Source organism: Rattus rattus, chromosome 11 (genome assembly GCF_011064425.1).
Source record: "Rattus rattus isolate New Zealand chromosome 11, Rrattus_CSIRO_v1, whole genome shotgun sequence".
Lineage (NCBI taxonomy): Eukaryota > Metazoa > Chordata > Mammalia > Rodentia > Muridae > Rattus > Rattus rattus.
The window spans coordinates 25,213,255-25,231,699 of record NC_046164.1 but is presented as its reverse complement, the minus strand read 5'-3'; the positions used below and the strand labels follow the sequence as shown (position 1 = coordinate 25,231,699).

Genomic DNA, 18,445 nt, shown 5'->3' with positions numbered 1-18,445 from the left:
AAATTACTAACATAAGAATCATACGAAGAAGGGTGAAACTGCTAGTGCAAATACCCACAATGCAATCTTGATTATTCCACATTGCCTAGGCAAATAACTTTTAAAGTATATACCTTCAAAATTATAAAAACCGTTTGAAAATACATCATCATCTCAGATCATTTTAAGGCTATAGACAGCAGATGGGAAGTAAGGGTGTCCATGTCCTGGTGTCATTTTTCTAGCACAGTCTGGACGGATTGTACACAAACAAGGCCTACCTGCTTCGTGTAACAGAGATAGCTCATGACGGCCTCTTTTGTGAACACTGAGGCAAAGGCTAACATACTCACATGCCTCAGTCCATCCCCACAGAAGGCTCGCTCTATCTGCAGATCAATGACTTCTGAAAGAATGGTTAGTCTCTCTCTCTCTCTCTCTCTCTCTCTCTCTCTCTCTCTCTCTCTCTCTCTCTCATCTCATGGCTCTGGTCAATTCTTTGACAGAAATGTAACTAAACATTTTATTGTGTTTATATTGCGCTAATAATTTTACTCGTGCAAGCTATTTTTTAAAACATTTAATGACCCTGAAAGATTACAGTGAAAAATTGCTCTTTAACCTGTCTTGTTGTCCCTAGAGCAACTGAATGTGGCAATCTTCACAACAGAGCTTATTGTCATTTTTATTGTACCCTTTGTCTAGAAAATGATGAGGAATCTGTTTTCTGCATCAGTGCTTGTCAGTGAGAGAAGGGAATTGACTTATTTTTTTATTCCGACTTATAAAAATCATGGAATGTAGGTCTTGTCCTATTTCCTCCAGTGACAGAGCTCGATAGATAGTGGAAGGCAGATTCTCAATGAACATCACACTGCTAAGAAGACTGTAGGTCTCCTGGTCCCCAGGTCCCTGCCTCACACACTCTCTGAGATCACTCAAGGGAAAATCTGAAGGCTGAAGTTCACTCCCAGCTCTTTTCAAGCTCCAGAGCACAGCACACTCCAATGAATGTGAGATATCTCGTGATCCCAAAGTGGGAATGAAAAGGGACTCCAGAAAAAAAATCACTGAATTGCTAGAAATCTTCCATCTTAGATATTACATTGCCTAGATATTTCCCAGTACCTAGTTAGAGAGAACCACAGATCTTTATTAATCAGGCACAGCGATCATTATTCTCTGCTGAAAGTTCATGCTAGGAAAATTAATAGCGGAGAACCAGGAACACATTTCCACCCACTCATTATAATTTTATGCATGTTCCAAACGCACAGTTCAAATGCTACCTCTTTCTTCAAATCTCCCTTAATGTTCCTAATTAAAGTATGTATCCCTCCTTCCTCTTTCTAAATAGACTTAGTGCTATCATTAATTTAGTCCTTACAATAGTAGAAAAGCATCAAATGAGGCAGTATGTGTTCATCACCCTAGCACTACGTGCTCTTTTAATCTTTAGCTTGGATTAGAGGACCTGTGTGTTTCAGTCCTTGGACTACCTAGAACATTTCACAGTGCTGTATACACCAAAAAGCTCACTATTCACTCAGTAGCTAGTGTGTTCATTCTAGGCTTTCAAAATAATGTTAAGGTACAGGGCAGACTGTGAAAAAAGAAATATGTTCTACTAAATATAGACACTCCATACAGAGGGTTACCACGTGCCAGAGAGACTCAAATAACGTAAGATTGCCAGAAATAGGCTCAGACATTTGGATTAGTGGTTTTCTCCAAGTTACTCCACTGAATGTTTTTGTTTACTTTTAGTCTTTCAAGGGGGAAAATGTAGCATACAATAAAATACGTAGAATGGAAGATGAGGTTTACATTTGGGGAGGGGGATTTGAAATCCCTTTCACTTTCATCATGGCCCTCAAAGGAAAGAAGGAAGGAGCTATTAGGGTACCACAGAGATTAATTTGAAAGAAAAACTTCTCCTCCAGTCTCTTTAATGCCTCCAATGGGCAAGATGAATCAGGAAGAAGAGCTGATTGTCAAAACGAATGGATGCACACACTGAGCTCTGGAGAGCATGAAGACCAGCCCCTGCAGGTTTCTTACAAGGTCCCACTTAAAGAAGAAGCCCCACAAGGAGCCCATGGACTCCTCTGCTCTTGTGGTTGACCAGTTGGTACACTCCGTTTTACTCGTTGCATTAATCCCTCTTATCTGATACTACCCAGATAAGACATATGACCAGGTTTTAAGTTTGTTTTTGTTGTTTTGTTTTTTTAGAGAGAGGTATTTTTGGTTGAGCTCAAACTGGGGAGAGCAAGATGTGATTAAAAGCAAAGCAAAACTACAACACAGTGCAAGCCAATCATACCTGGACTTACCAATTGCAGTTTGTTAAATCCCTGTGTAAGATATTGGCTCAATTGTATTAATCATGGATAATATCCCAGTACCAACTATCTTTTTACAAGAGTCCTAATGGCTAGATACTCTCTGAGTCAACACACACACTTTCCTTAAATGGCCAATCAGAAGATAAATGAATGGTATAAATGTTGGACCCAGAATGAAGCCCCAGGTTACAAAATATTTACTATTTTTGTAAAGGTTTTAAATAGTTTAAAACTGTTCTTTCTAGTCTGACCTTTTTCTTAAAAATAAGTCTGGATTTGACATTTAATTGTAATTCATATATTTGATACATTTATTTTTTATTTGGGTCTAAAGAAAGATGTATTACAAATGATTTATCCAATTTCTGTTTTCTTGTATATGTAGTGCCTCTTACGTTGTGAGAGAGCCCTCTGGTGGCTGAGAAGGCTCTAAATCTTGGCTCATTAGAGCCCAAATTGAGCTTCTAACCAATAACACTTTTCTTCATTGAAATACTGACTTCAGTGTGACTGAAGAAGTAATAAAATTTTCTGTTAAAAGAAAAAAAGAAATACTGACTTCAAGTTTGATTGGAAATGGATGCCTAGGAAATTTTCCCTATTGGTTTCCTTACTCATATCTTGAATTTAATGAAAGAAAAGTATCTGGCACATTTTGCATAAAATTTTGAGTCTAAGATAACACTGAAAATACAAAAGTTCATTTATTCTCCGGCAAGATTGAAAATAGTAACTAATATCTAAATTAAGAAGCACATGATTTTGACCGCCGGATCCTGAAGGAAACAGACCGGATAAACAGTTCTCTGCACCCAAATCCCGTGGGAGGGAGAGCTAAACCTTCAGAGAGGCAGACACGCCTGCGAAACCAGAAGAGACTTTTCTCTCTACACATTGCTGATTCAGAGGAAAACACCGAGGCCATCTGGAACCCTGGTGCTACTTGAGGCTCCCGGGAGGGCGCGAGATCTTCCCTGTCGCTGCCACATGCGGAGAGCCCGTGGGCAGAACCCAGAGCCGAACTCGAGCCTCGGGCCACAGGTAAGACTAACTTATCTGCTGCAAGTGACTTGCCTGGTGAACTCAAGGCACAGGTCCACAAGAACAGCTGAAAACCTGAAGAAAGGAAAAACTACAGCCCGAAAGCAGAACACTCTGTCCCCATAACTGACTGAAAGGGAGGAAAACAGGTCTACAGCACTCCTTACACACAGGCCTATAGGACAGTTTAGCCACTGTCAGAAATAGCAGAACAAAGTAACACTAGAGATAATTTGACGGCGAGAGGCAAGCGCAGGAACCCAAGCAACAGAAACCAAGACTACATGGCACCATCGGAGCCCAATTCTCCCATCAAAACAAACATGGAATATCCAAACACACCAGAAAAGCAAGATCTAGATTCAAAATCATATTTGATCATGATGCTGGAGAACTTCAAGAAAGACATGATGAACTCCTTAGAGAACAAGTAGAAGCCTACAGAGAGGAATCCAAAAAAATGCATGAAAAGAATTCCAGGAAAACATAAATAAACAAGTAGAAGCCCATACAGAGGAGACAAAAATCCCTGAAAGAATTAAAGGAAAACACAATCAAACAGTGGAAGGAATTAAAAATGGAAATAGAAGCAATCAAGAAAGAACACATGGAAACAACCCTGGATATAGAAAACCAAAAGAAGAGACAAGGAGCTGTAGATACAAGCTTTACCAACAGAATACAAGAGATGGAAGAGAGAATCTCAGGAGCAGAAGATTCCATAGAAATCATTGACTCAACTGTCAAAGATAATGTAAAGCGGAAAAAGCTACTGGTCCAAAACATACAGGAAATCCAGGACTCAATGAGAAGATCAAACCTAAGGATAATAGGTATAGAAGAGAGTGAAGACTCCCAGCTCAAAGGACCAGTACATATCTTCAACAAAATCATAGAAAAACTTCCTAACCTAAAAAAGAATGCCCATAGGCATACAAGAAGCCTACAGAACTCCAAATAGATTGGACCAGAAAAGAAACACCTCCGTCACATAATAGTCAAAACACCAAACACAAAATAAGGAAAAAAAGAATATTAAAAGCAGTAAGGGAAAAAAGGTCAAGTAACATATAAAGGCAGACCTATCAGAATCACACCAGACTTTTAGCAGAAACTATGAAGGCCAGAAGATCCTGGACTGATGTCATACAGACCCTAAGAGAACACAAATGCCAATTAAAGGCTACTGTATCCTGCAAAACTCTCAATTAACATAGATGGAGAAACCAAGATATTCCATGACAAAACCAAATTTACACAATATCTTTCTACAAATCCAGCACTACAAAGGATAATAAATGGTAAAGCCCAACATAAGGAGGCAAGCTATACCCAAGAAGAGGCAAAAACTAATCGTTTTGGCAACAAAACAAAGAGAAGAAAAGCACACAAACATAACACATCCACGTATGAATATAACAGGAAGCAATAATCACTATTCCTTAATAACTCTCAACATCAATGGCCTCAACTCCCCAATAAAAAGACATAGATTAACAAACTGGATACGCAACGAGGACCCTGCATTCTGCTGCCTACAGGAAACACACCTCAGAGACAAAGACAGACACTACCTCAGAGTGAAAGGCTGGAAAACAACTTTCCAGGCAAATGGTCGGAAGAAGCAAGCTGGAGTAGCCATTCTAATATCAAATAAAGTCAATTTTCAACTAAAAGTCATCAAAAAAGATAAGGAAGGACACTTTATATTTATCAAAGGAAAAATCCACCAAGATGAACTCTCAATCCTAAATATCTATGCCCCAAATACAAGGGCACCTACATACGTAAAAGAAACCTTACTAAAGCTCAAAACACACATTGCACCTCACACAATAATAGTAGGAGACTTCAACACCCCACTCTCATCAATGGACAGATCATGGAAACAGAAATTAAACAGAGACGTAGACAGACTAAGAGAAGTCATGAGCCAAATGGACTTAACGGATATTTATAGAACGTTCTACCCTAATGCCAAAGGATATACCTTCTTCTCAGCTCCTCATGGTACTTTCTCCAAAATTGACCATATAATTGGTCAAAAACAGGCCTCAACAGGTACAGAAAGATAGAAATAATCCCATGCGTGCTATCGGACCACCCACGGCCTAAAGCTGGTCTTCAATAACAATAAGGGAAGAATGCCCCACATATACGTGGAAATTGAACAATGCTCTACTCAATGATAACCTGGTCAAGGAAGAAATAAAGAAAGAAATTAAAAACTTCTTAGAATTTAATGAAAATGAAGGTACAACATACCCAAACTTATGGGACACGATGAAAGCTGTGCTAAGAGGAAAACTCATAGCGCTGAGTGCCTGCAGAAAGAAACAGGAAAGAGCATATGTCAGCAGCTTGACAGCACACCTAAAAGCTCTAGAACAAAAAGAAGCAAATACACCCAGGAGGAGTAGAAGGCAGGAAATAATCAAACTCAGAGCCGAAATCAACCAAGTAGAAACAAAAAGGACCATAGAAAGAATCAACAGAACCAAAAGTTGGTTCTTTGAGAAAATCAACAAGATAGATAAACCCTTAGCCAGACTAACGAGAGGACACAGAGAGGGTGTCCAAATTAACAAAATCAGAAATGAAAAGGGAGACATAACTACAGATTCAGAGGAAATTCAAAATATCATCAGATCTTACTATAAAAGCCTATACTCAACAAAACTTGAAAATCTGCAGGAAATGGACAATTTCCTAGACAGATACCAGGTACCGAAGTTAAATCAGGAACAGATAAACCAGTTAAACAACCCCATAACTCCTAAGGAAATAGAAGCAGTCATTAAAAGGTCTCCCCAACCAAAAAGAGCCCAGGTCCAGACGGGTTTAGTGCAGAATTCTATCAGACCTTCATAGAAGACCTCATACCAATATTATCAAACTATTCCACAAAATTGAAACAGATGGAGCACTACGAACTCCTTCTATGAAGCCACAATTACTCTTATACCTAAACCACAAAAAGACCCAACAAAGAAGAGAACTTCAGACCAATTTCCCTTATGAACATCGACCTTAAAATACTCAACAAAATTCTGGCAAACCGAATCCAAGAGCACATCAAAACAATCATCCACCATGATCAAGTAAACTTCATCCCAGGCATGCAGGGATGGTTTAATATCTGGAAAACCATCAACGTGATCCATTATATAAACAAACTGAAAGAACAAAACCACATGATCATTTCATTAGATGCTGAGAAAGCATTTGACAAAATTCAACACCCCTTCATGATAAAAGTCCTGGAAAGAATAGGAATCCAAGGCCCATACCTAAACATAGTAAAAAGCCATATACAGCAAACCAGTGGCTAACATTAAAATAAATGGAGAGAAACTTGAAGCAATCCCACTAAAATCAGGGACTAGAACAAGGCTGCCTCTCTCCTACTTATTCAATATAGTTCTTGAAGTTCTAGCCAGAGCAATCAGACAACAAAAAAAGGAGGTCAAGGGATACAGATCGGAAAAGAAGAAGTCAAAATATCACTATTTGCAGATGATATGATAGTATATTTAAGTGATCCCAAAAGTTCCACCAGAGAACTACTAAAGCTGATAAACAACTTCAACAAAGTGGCTGGGTATAAAATTAACTCAAATAAATCAGTAGCCTTCCTCTACAAAAAAAAAACAAGCCGAGAAAGAAATTAGGGAAGCGACACCCTTCATAATAGTCTCAGATAATATAAAATACCTCGGTGTCACTTTAACCAAGCAAGTGAAAGATCTGTATGATAAGAACTTCAAGCCTCTGAAGAAAGAAATTGAAGATCTCAGAAGATGGAAAGATCTCCCATGCTCATGGATTGGCAGGATTAATATAGTAAAAATGGCCATTCTGCCAAAAGCGATCTACAGATTCAATGCAATCCCCATCAAAATACCAATCCAATTCTTCAAAGAGTTAGACAGAACAATTTGCAAATTCATCTGGAATAACAAAAAACCCAGGATAGCTAAAACTATGCTCAACAATAAAAGGACTTCAGGGGGAATCACTATCCCTGAACTCAAGCAGTATTACAGAGCAATAGTGATAAAAACTGCATGGTATTGGTACAGAGACAGACAGATAGACCAATGGAATAGAATTGAAGACCCAGAAATGAACCCACACACCTATGGTCACTTGATTTTTGACAAAGGAGCCAAATCCATCCAATGGAAAAAAGATAGCATTTTCAGCAAATGGTGCTGGTTCAACTGGAGGTCAACATGTAGAAGAATGCAGATCGATCCATGCTTATCACCCTGTACAAAGCTTAAGTCCAAGTGGATCAAGGACCTCCACATCAAACCAGACACACTCAAACTAATAGAAGAAAAAAAACTAGGGAAGCATCTGGAACACATGGGCACTGGAAAAATTTCCTGAACAAAACACCAATGGCTTATGCTCTAAGATCAAGAATCGACAAATGGGATCTCATAAAACTACAAAGCTTCTGTAAGGCAAAGGACACTGTGGTCAGTACAAAACGGCAACCAACAGATTGGGAAAAGATCTTTACCAATCCTACAACAGATAGAGGCCTTATATCCAAAATATACAAAGAACTCAAAAAGTTAGACCGCAGGGAGACAAATAACCCTATTAAAAAATGGGGTTCAGAGCTAAACAAAGAATTCACAGCTGAGGAATGCCGAATGGCTGAGAAACACCTAAAGAAATGTTCAACATCTTTAGTCATCAGGGAAATGCAAATCAAAACAACCCTGAGATTTCACCTCACACCAGTGAGAATGGCTAAGATCAAAAACTCAGGTGACAGCAAATGCTGGCGAGGATCACGGAGAAAGAGGAACACTCCTCCATTGTTGGTGGGGTTGCAGACTGGTACAACCATTCTGGAAATCAGTCTGGAGGTTTCTCAGAAAATTGGACATTGAACTGCCTGAGGATCCAGCTATACCTCTCTTGGGCATATACCCAAAAAGATGCCCCAACATATAAAAAAGACACGTGCTCCACTATGTTCATCGCAGCCTTATTTATAATAGCCAGAAGCTGGAAAGAACCCAGATGCCCTTCAACAGAGGAATGGATACAGAAAATGTGGTACATCTACACAATGGAATATTACTCAGCTATCAAAAACAACGACTTTATGAAATTCGTAGGCAAATGGTTGGAACTGGAAAATATCATTCTGAGTGAGCTAACCCAATCACAGAAAGACATACATGGTATGCACTCACTGATAAGTGGCTATTAGCCCAAATGCTTGAATTACCCTAGTGGCCTAGAACAAATGAAACTCAAGACAGATGATCAAAATGTGAATGCTTCACTCCTTCTTTAAAAGGGGAACAAGAATACCCTTGGCAGGGAAGAGAGAGGCAAAGATTAAAACAGAGACTGAAGGAACACCCATTCAGAGCCATGCCCATACATATAGAGCCACCCAATTAGACAAGATGGATGAAGCAAAAGAAGTGCAGACCGACAGGAGCCGGATGTAGATCGAACCTGGAGACACAGCCAGAATACAGCAAATACAGAGGCGAATGCCAGCAGCAAACCACTGAACTGAGAACAGGACCCCCGTTGAAGGAATCAGAGAATGAACTGGAAGAGCTTGAAGGGCTTGAGACTCCATATGTACAACAATGCCAAGCAACCAGAGCTTCCAGGGACTAAGCCACTACCTAAAGACTATACATGGACTGACCCTGGACTCTGACCTCATAGGTAGCAATGAATATCCTAGTAAGAGGACCAGTGGAAGGAGAAGCCCTGGTCCTGCTAAGACTGAACCCCCAGTGAACTAGACTGTTGGGGGAGGGCGGCAATGGGGGAGGTGGGGAGGAACACCCATAAGGAAGGGGGGAGGGGAAGGGGATGTTGCCAAATGTACATAAGAAATACTCAAGTTAATAAAAAAAAAAAAAAAAAAAAAAAAAAAAAAAAAAAAAAAAAAAAAGAACATGATTTGGTGCCTGAGGGCTCTATTACATGGTGTGACCTGTGCCGGCATTAATGTGCAGCCCAATTTCAAACAGACACATCTGTGTCAGATTTTTTGTTGAGGACAAATTCAGTGCACCAACTTAAGCCCACAGCTTTCAGAGTATCAAGAAATAGACCACCAGGCACTCCGCAAGTCTCCAGCCATGCAGAGAATTACAGCATTAAAAGGAACAATGCCCTGGGCTATTGTGACAATGTGTTTCAATGTGCAAAATGATAGAGACAGAAAATACACTAAAGAAACACTGTGTAGGCTTAGATTTTTCAAAACCTACTTTAATTAGGGTTCTTAAACACTTTAATCCCCTTTCTAGTCACCAACCACATGTAGCAAACAAAGAAGGTTAATAGAAAAAGGGGGTTGGGGACCTATTTAGAAGTAGTTCCTTGATGTGATTTCAGGCTTCATTGTCAGGATATCAGTAAGCAGTATCCAGTCCAATAGCAAACACCAAACATGAACCAGTAACAGGGGCTCAATCCAGCAGAAACTGCAAGGCGCCACCAAATTTTTATGAGTCAACAGAAACGTCAAGAATCAGTCAGAATACTATGAGAAGTTCTTTGGTTTCTCTCTACGAAGTGAAGACTGGCGAAGACCAAATTCAAAGTCTTTTCAAAATTCAAAGTCTCTGAATTGTGGGCTCCACTAAAATACTTTCTTACCTCAAGAAGAAAAAAATATCAGGTCATAGTCACAATCAAAAACAAAATCAAATTCTAACCGTCCAATGTCTGGGATCCACCCATGATCTTCTATGCTCCTCCAAAGGCTTGGGTCACTTCTCCAGCTCTGCCTTTTGTAGCACACACCTTGTCTCATACTCTCCAGCTACCTGTTCTCCACTGCTGCGCTATCCTTTGTGTTCATCTCATGGTACTGGCATCTCCAAAACCCTGCATCTTCTACTGCAAATAAGCTTCACCAATAGCCTCCCATAGGCTCTCTTCATGTTACCAAGCCTCAACTCGTTTGCACAACTCCTTCAGTCCTGGGTCATCAATTGCAACTGAGGCTACACCTTCACTAGTGGCCTTCCATGGCCTCTTACAGTGCCCAGCCTCAGCTGCTCTTCATGACCCCTCCATGCCTTCAAAGCAATCACCACCTGGGTGATTCTTACACATTATCAAGTGTCCAGCCACATCACAAGGTACAACCTTGGCTATCTCTGGAACAGAGCCTCTTTGTGCTCTCAGAAAAACACTTCCCAGAAGATTTCACCTCAATGATGCTGGTCTCTTCTTAATCACTGCAAATTTCTTAGCTCATCTGACCAACATCAACAGTTCCAGTAATACAAAGGTTTGCTTTAGTAGTTCTGGTATCTTGATAATCACAGCTGATCCTTTAGCCCCAGCTAACCAAAACCACAGATTCATCACAATCAAAATAGCAACAGTCCTGGTAAGTCTTTAATCTTCCCTCTGAAATTTCACAAGCCAGGCCTCCATCTTCTGCACTGTTCTCAACATTATCTTCCAAGCTCCTACATAACATCCAACAGAACTCTTAATATCCAAATGGTTCTTCTAGCTCAAAGTTCTGAAGTCCTTTACAGTTCTCCCCAAAACATGATCAGGTTGTCACAGGAATACCCCACTATGCTGGTACCAATCTGTCTTATTCAGGGTTTCTATTCCTGCACAAGACATCATGACCAAGAAGCAAATTGGGGAGGAAAGGTTTTATTCAACTTACACTTTCACATTGCTGTTCATCACCAAAAAAAGGCAGGACAAGAATTTACATAGGGCAGAAATATGGAGGTAGGAGCTGATGCAGAGGCCATGGAGGGGTGCTGTTCAATGCCTTGTTTCCCCTGGCTTGCTCAACTTGCTTTCTTATAGAAGCCAGGACTACCAGACCAGGGATGGCACCACCCAAAATGAACTCTTCCACCCTTGATCACTAATTGAGAAAATGCTTTACAGCTGGATCTCATGGAGGCACTTCCTCAAGGGAAGCTCCTTTCTCTGTGATAACCCCAGCTTGTGTCAAGTTGACACACAAAACCAGCCAGTACAATAGATAAATAAATTTATTAAATTTATTAAATTAAATGTATTTCAGTAAACCAATAAATATGATAGATTGAAAACATTATTATTAGTACTGATTGTTTAAATTGCTATGGAACAAACATATGAAATACATATCTGTGCTATGTAAATAAAACACATTACTTTGTATAGTTAACATATGCTAATGCAATTGGGCCTAGGTGAAAAAGTGGTACCCAATGGGGCTTCCTCTTCTCTGAGGAGAACAGGAAGGGGATGATGGAGAAGGGCCTTGTAAAGGTGTGACTGGGAGGACAGAAGGAAGGGAAGGGCTGCGATAAGGATGTTAAGTGAATAAGTAAATTAATTAACAAGGAAAATAAAAGAAATCATCTACAACAAACTCACACTATAAAAGCAGTGTTAGAATTCCATGAAATAAAAGTGAAATGATGTCAGATAGGAGAAAAGAGCTATACAACTAAAGAAGAAAAAGCACAAAATTCAACACCCTTTCATGATAAAAGTCCTGGAAAGAATAGGAATTCAAAGCCCATACCTAAACATAGTAAAAGCCATATACAGCAAACCAGTTGCTAACATTAAACTAAATGGAGAAAAACTTGAAGCAATCCCGCTAAAATCAGGGACTAGACAAGGCTGCCCACTCTCTCTCTACTTATTCAATATAGTTCTTGAAGTTGTAGACAGAGCAATCAGACAACAAAAGGAGGTCAAAGGGATACAGATTGGAAAAAGAACAAGTCAAAATATCACTATTTGCAGATGATATGATAGTATATTTAAGTGATCCCAAAAGTTCCACCAGAGAACTACTAAACCTGATAAACACCTTCAGCAAAGTGGCTGGGTATAAAATTAACTCAAATAAATCAGTAGCCTTCCTCTATACAAAAGAGAAACAAGCTGAGAAAGAAATTAGGGAAATGACACCCTTCATAATAGTCCCAAATAATATAAAATGCCTCAGTGTGACTTTAACCAAGCAAGTGAAAGATCTGTACAACAAGAACTTCAAGCCTCTGAAGAAAGAAATTGAAGAAGAGCTCAGAAGATGGAAAGATCTCCCATATTCATGGATTGGCAGGATTAATATAGTAAAAATGGCCATTTTACCAAAAGCGATCTACAGATTCAATGCAATCTCCATCAAAATACCAATCCAATTCTTCAGAGAGTTAGACAGAACAATTTGCAAATTCATCTGGAATAACAAAAAACCCAGGATAGCTAAAACTATTCTCAACAATAAAAGGACTTCTGGGGGAATCACTATCCCTGAACTCAAGCAGTATTACAGAGCAATAGTGATAAAAACTGCATACTATTGGTACAGAGACGGACAGATAGACCAGTGGAATAGAATTGAAGACCCAGAAATGAACCCACACACCTATGGTCACTTGATTTTTGACAAAGGAGCCAAAACCATCAAATGGGAAAAAGATAGCATTTTCAGCAAATGGTGCTGGTTCAACTGGAGGTCAGCATGTAGACGAATGCAGATTGATCCAAGCTTATCACCCTGTACAAAGTCCAAGTGGATCAAGGACCTCCACATCAAAACAGATACACTCAAACTAATAGAAGAAAAACTAGGGAAGCATCTCGAACACATGGGCACTGGAGAAAATTTCCTGAACAAGACACCAATGGCTTATGCTCTAAGATTAAGAATCGACAAATGGAATCTCATAAAACTGCAAAGCTTCTGTAAGGCAAAGGACACTGTTGTTAGGACAAAATGGCAACCAACAGATTAGGAAAGGATCTTTACCAATCCTACAACTGATAGAGGGCTCATATCCAAAATATACAAAGAACTCAAGGAGTTAGACCGCAGGGAAACAAATAACCCTATTAAAAAATGGGGTTCAGAGCTAAACAAAGAATTCACAGCTGAGGAATGCCAAATGGCTGAGAAACACCTAAAGAAATGTTCAACATCTTTAGTCATAAGGGAAATGCAAATCAAAACAACCCTGAGATTTCACCTCACACCAGTCAGAATGGCTAAGATCAAAAACTTGGGTGACAGCTGGCAAGGATGTGGAGAAAGAGGAACACTCCTCCATTGTTGGTAGGATTGCAGACTGGTACAACCATTCTGGAAATCAGTCTGGTAATTCCTCAGAAAATTGGACATTGAACTACCTGAGGACCCAGCTATACCTCTCTTGGGTATATACCTAAAAGATGCCCCAACATATAACAAAGACATATGCTCCACTATGTTCATAGCAGCCTTATTTATAATAGCCAGAAGCTGGAAAGAACCCAGATGCCCTTCAACAGAGGAATGGATACAGAAAATGTGGTACATCTACACAATGGAATATTACTCAGCTATCAAAAACAATGACTTTATGAAACTCATAGGCAAATGGATGGGACTGGAAAATATCATCCTGAGTGAGGTAACCCAATCACAGATAAACACACATAGTATGCACTCATTGATAAGTGGATCTTAGCCCAAATCCTCGAATTACCCTAAATGCACAGAACACATGAAACTCAAGAAGGATGACCAAAATGTGAATGCTTCACTCCTTCTTTAAAAGGGGAACAAGAATACCCTTGGGAGGGAATAGGGAGGCAAAGTTTAGAACAGAGGCAGAAGAAACACCCATTCAGAGCCTGCCCCACATGTGGCCCATACATATACAACCACCAAACTAGATAAGATGGATGAAGCAAAGAAGTACAGGCTGACAGGAACCAGATGTAGATCTCTCCTGAAAGACACAGCCAGAATACAGCAAATACACAGGCGAATGCCAGCAGCAAACCACCGAACTGAGAAGAGGACCCCAGTTGAAGGAATCAGAGAAAGGACTGAAAGAGCTTGAAGGGTCTTGAGAAACCATATGAACAATAATGCCAACCAAGCAGAGCTTCCAGGGACTAAGCCACTACCCAAAGACTATACATAGACTGACCCTGGGCTCCAACTGCATAGGTAGCAATGAATAGCCTAGTAAGAGCATCAGTGGAAGGGGAAACCCTTGGTCCTGCTAAGACTGAACCCCCAGTGAACGTGATTGTTGGGGGGAGGGCAGTAATGGGGGGAGGGTGGGGAGGGGAACTCCCAAATAGAAAGGGAGAGGAGAGGTTAGGGGGATGTTGGCCCGGAAACCGGGAAAGGGAATAACAATCGAAATGTAAATAAGAAATACCCAAGTTAATAAAGATGGGGGGGGGAGAAATTAATGTTGTGGGTGATATAATACTGCCAAATTCATTCTATCCTATCATTATTACCTTCTCATTCACACTACACAAGGCATTGCATGAATAAAAACTATATTCACACTTCATTGCAGTTCATGAGGCTGGGGTTGGAGCTATCAGTGGTATAATAGATCATTCAGAACTTGTGGAAAGTATTAAAGTCAAGGGGCCCTTAACAGCAGATATGCATTGCAAGAGATGCCTTGTAATGGAGCCTCATAGGTTGTCCTGTGCAACTGGCTTTCCATACACAGTGTATAGACTGCACAGTCTATCCACAGAACTACACAGCAGGATACTGACTCTACATTAGCCAACTGTAACATGATAGCAAGTGTTACTCCTCTAAAGACATTAAATGTGGAAGAGGATCTATAAAAATGCATTAGCCCTGAAATCATGTACAAACATCACACTAAGCAGATTTGGAAGGTTATGGTTTTATACTTATGAATACATATAGTAATACCCCAAAGAATGGTCATCAGTTTGAAAGGCAGTGAAGTAGGGAGGGGGAGTTTATAGGGGGAACAAAGGAGAGGGAACCTGATTATTATATCTTTTTTCTTTCTTTTTTACATCTTAACGTTAAAAACTTGTAAAGAAAAAAACATTCGGGTGCTTTGTTCTCAAACTGATGACTAAAACATAAACTTTTAAAGAACTTTTTCAGTGCAACTCTACTTATCATGTCTGGAGTTCATAGGACCACAGTTGTTCTGCAGAATTCAGACCATGAATAGTGAGAGGGAGAGTACGAAGGCCTAGGATTCCATGCACAGTACAGTATATACACTTCGCACTTAGTCTACACTAAGCTCATAACAGAAATTCTCTATTCACTCTAACTTAATCTTAGTTCACTGTAATTCTTTTCTTTCCTAGTATTTTTGTTTAACTTGTTGACTCTTTTGTAAAAACATCATAAGACGCAAACATGTTGCACAGCTCTACCAGAATACTTTCTTTATATTCATAGCTGTTGTGCTTCTAGAGCAATCCTTAGAACTGTTTATAAGTGTTTCTAGAGTCTTACTCTGAGGCTACAGACTAGCTAAGCTCAATAATAATGACTTTTAGCTTTACATGGAGCAACACCATTCTTTAAGTAAATATAGAACTATCAGCTGTGAGGCCTCAGCATCAGCTAGTGAAGGAGGTCTCTGTAGATCTCTGGTCCTTCAATGGCTGTTTGTCATGATGCCTCGTATGCTCATTCTTGTTTGTAGCCTTATTCCAATGTGAAGTCTGCTGGTTTCCATCGTAGATGTGATTATTGGTCCAGATAAATCATGATTTCTACCCTGTTTCTTAGTGGGACATCTAAGGTTACCTATGACTAAGATATAAAACATATTCTTTATTTATGAGATTATATGCTGGTGCCAAAACACCAGAAGAATTGCTTAAGCCAGTTCTGAGCAGAATACACCCCCAATTCCCTACAGAACCCCCCCCCGGAGAATGAAAGTTTATTTTCTAAAGTTATTAAGTGTTTCATTGCCTCCACCTTTGGTTGTTAGCTTATTAGTAGTTACTGATTAAAGAATATTCTTATTGATTCTTCTTCTGGTGCTCATGAGTTCACTAACTTCCCTTGGAAGAACACAAGGAATTCACACCCGCCTGGAGCTTGGTGATGATGGTAGATGAGCAAGCAAGTTACCAGTTACTCCCCTGCTCTCTCTGCCTGCCTCACAGGCTCTCCATTTCTGTCCCTGTCTCTCTCTCTAACTATTCTCTTTATCCCTTCTATAAGAAAGTCATCATATATATATATATATATATATATATGTATATATATACATATATATATGTATGTGTGTATGTATGTATATGTATATATATACACACATATATACGTATATATACACATATATATACATATGTGTGTGTGTGTGATTCCCACAGCCAGATTCTTCTCACTCACCTAATTTCAAGCTAACTTAAATGGTTTTATGTGACTGTTTAAAACACCACAGATGTTAGGGAAATCACCAGCTTACTAGGGCAGCAGAGGAATTTTCCTCCCTAAAAATTAATGTTTTATAATCTGCCAAAACCCAGCAGAGGGCATCCTTCCATTTCAGATCCATGAATCGTGCAGAGAAAAACCATCTTAGTGCAATATAATTCTACTGATGCTTCTTCATCTAGACTCAAACGTCAGCTGCCTGCGTTCGGAGGAGAATGGTTACACAAGTCACTCAGGACCTGTCTCCTCCCAGGTGCAGAGCAGCATCTTTATAATCCAGAAGCAGCAGAGTTACCCCCGTGGCCTTTCTCTCCTGGATGCTGAGTGAGCACAGAAAGAGAGCAGACAGAAGACTCAGCTGGGAAAGAGCCAGGACCCTGACCTCATTTGTAGCAGTCACCTTCTGCCCCTCCGACCGAAAGACAAATGACGGAGCAGGTTCACACCCTGGTGCCCCGCCTCAGTAGCAAGCAGAAGTTAAGTAGTCTGGATTCTGAATGCAGTAGAATGGATCTGGAGCAGCGTGTGAGTGGCGCTCACCTTCTATCTGAGGATGCTCGAAGCTGTCCATTCACTTTAACTGTCCAGTTCCTCTGAAATTGAATTCCGCAGTAAGGAATATTTTACATGATCAGAATGCTTCCTTACTTAAAAGCCAGTTTGTAGCTATCTCTGCTGCCTGTTGCTTTCTGTTCTTGTGTTTTAAGATGGAGTCTTATGAGTCCCAGATTGGCCTCAAGCCCAGTATGCAATTAAGGGCCTGGAAATTCTGCAGCCTCCTGCTTCTATCTCCCAAGTGTCACTGCTAGAATTTCAGATATGAACCATTATACCCAGTTTATGCAGTAGTGGGGTATACCCTAGTATACTCCTTTGTGCCTACTAGGCAAGCACTCTACCAACTTCATCCACAGCCACAGTCTGTAATTCTTGTATGTTACGTTCTCCAGGTGCCGAAAAGATCATATCCTTTGTTTATGGAGGAAGTCAGGGAAGGAAGAAATAGATATAAGGAAGCTGCAGAAGTAAGTCCGTGTAGCCAATCTAAGTTCACTGGAGCATCTACTTCACACCAAGCTTATTCTAACTGCTATTACGACATAGTTAAATCCCTTTACTCAAGGGATTCTTACACGAAGCAAGAGGTTGGAGTGTCAGACTGACTCCCCTGGTCAGCTATGTTACTTGGATCAAAAGCTTTTACTCCTCAGAGCTGATATTGAAAACAAGGCTGCCTGAGTCCATTAGTTGCCTCTTATCCAATAGCCATGGAGGGCTGAGAGTAGAGTATTGACCGGTCAGACATATGGCAGACAGAAAGCTGAGGAGGCAACATAAGGTCTCACCATCACTGTCCTGATCTTAACACTACTCTCACAGCCACCATTACGGTTTGCTGGAACCTAAGAGCGTATACTGAGACACACGGGGAGAGGATCAGTACTTCAAAGTCGAAATTCCTCTCTTTCCAAATGCTGTGCTTTCTTCGGTTCTGATTAAAATAAAGTTGCAAGTCGCCGTAGCTACGTAATCATGGATTCTTGGCACTTAGCTTTCCCTTTAATGACTATGCTTGCAGTCAGTCTAACAGACACAAGTTCTCTGGAACAAAGCAGACATCTGTGCTGATAGAGATTATTTTTCTTCAGTCCCTCGATGTTAAACGTTAAGATCAGATGCTAAGCATGACCGAGATCCAAGCATCCGTCTAAGGTTAGCAGGTCATTGATCTGATAAGGGAATTTGCTGGCTACACTACTCTCGGTGGTGGATATCCCTTTAGGCTTTTTTCCCTCTCATCTTGGGGTGTTTCACCCAAGTGTGTTTAGAGATCAAGGAGGGGGATTTAAGG

General features: G+C 40.2%; 1 protein-coding gene across 1 annotated transcript in view; it reads right to left on the bottom strand.

Moving 5' to 3' along the window:
• Window positions 1-18,445, bottom strand: part of Grxcr1 (glutaredoxin and cysteine rich domain containing 1) — a 122,009-nt gene that overhangs the window by 32,258 nt on the left and 71,306 nt on the right. The gene's annotated exons all lie outside the window — the stretch shown is intronic.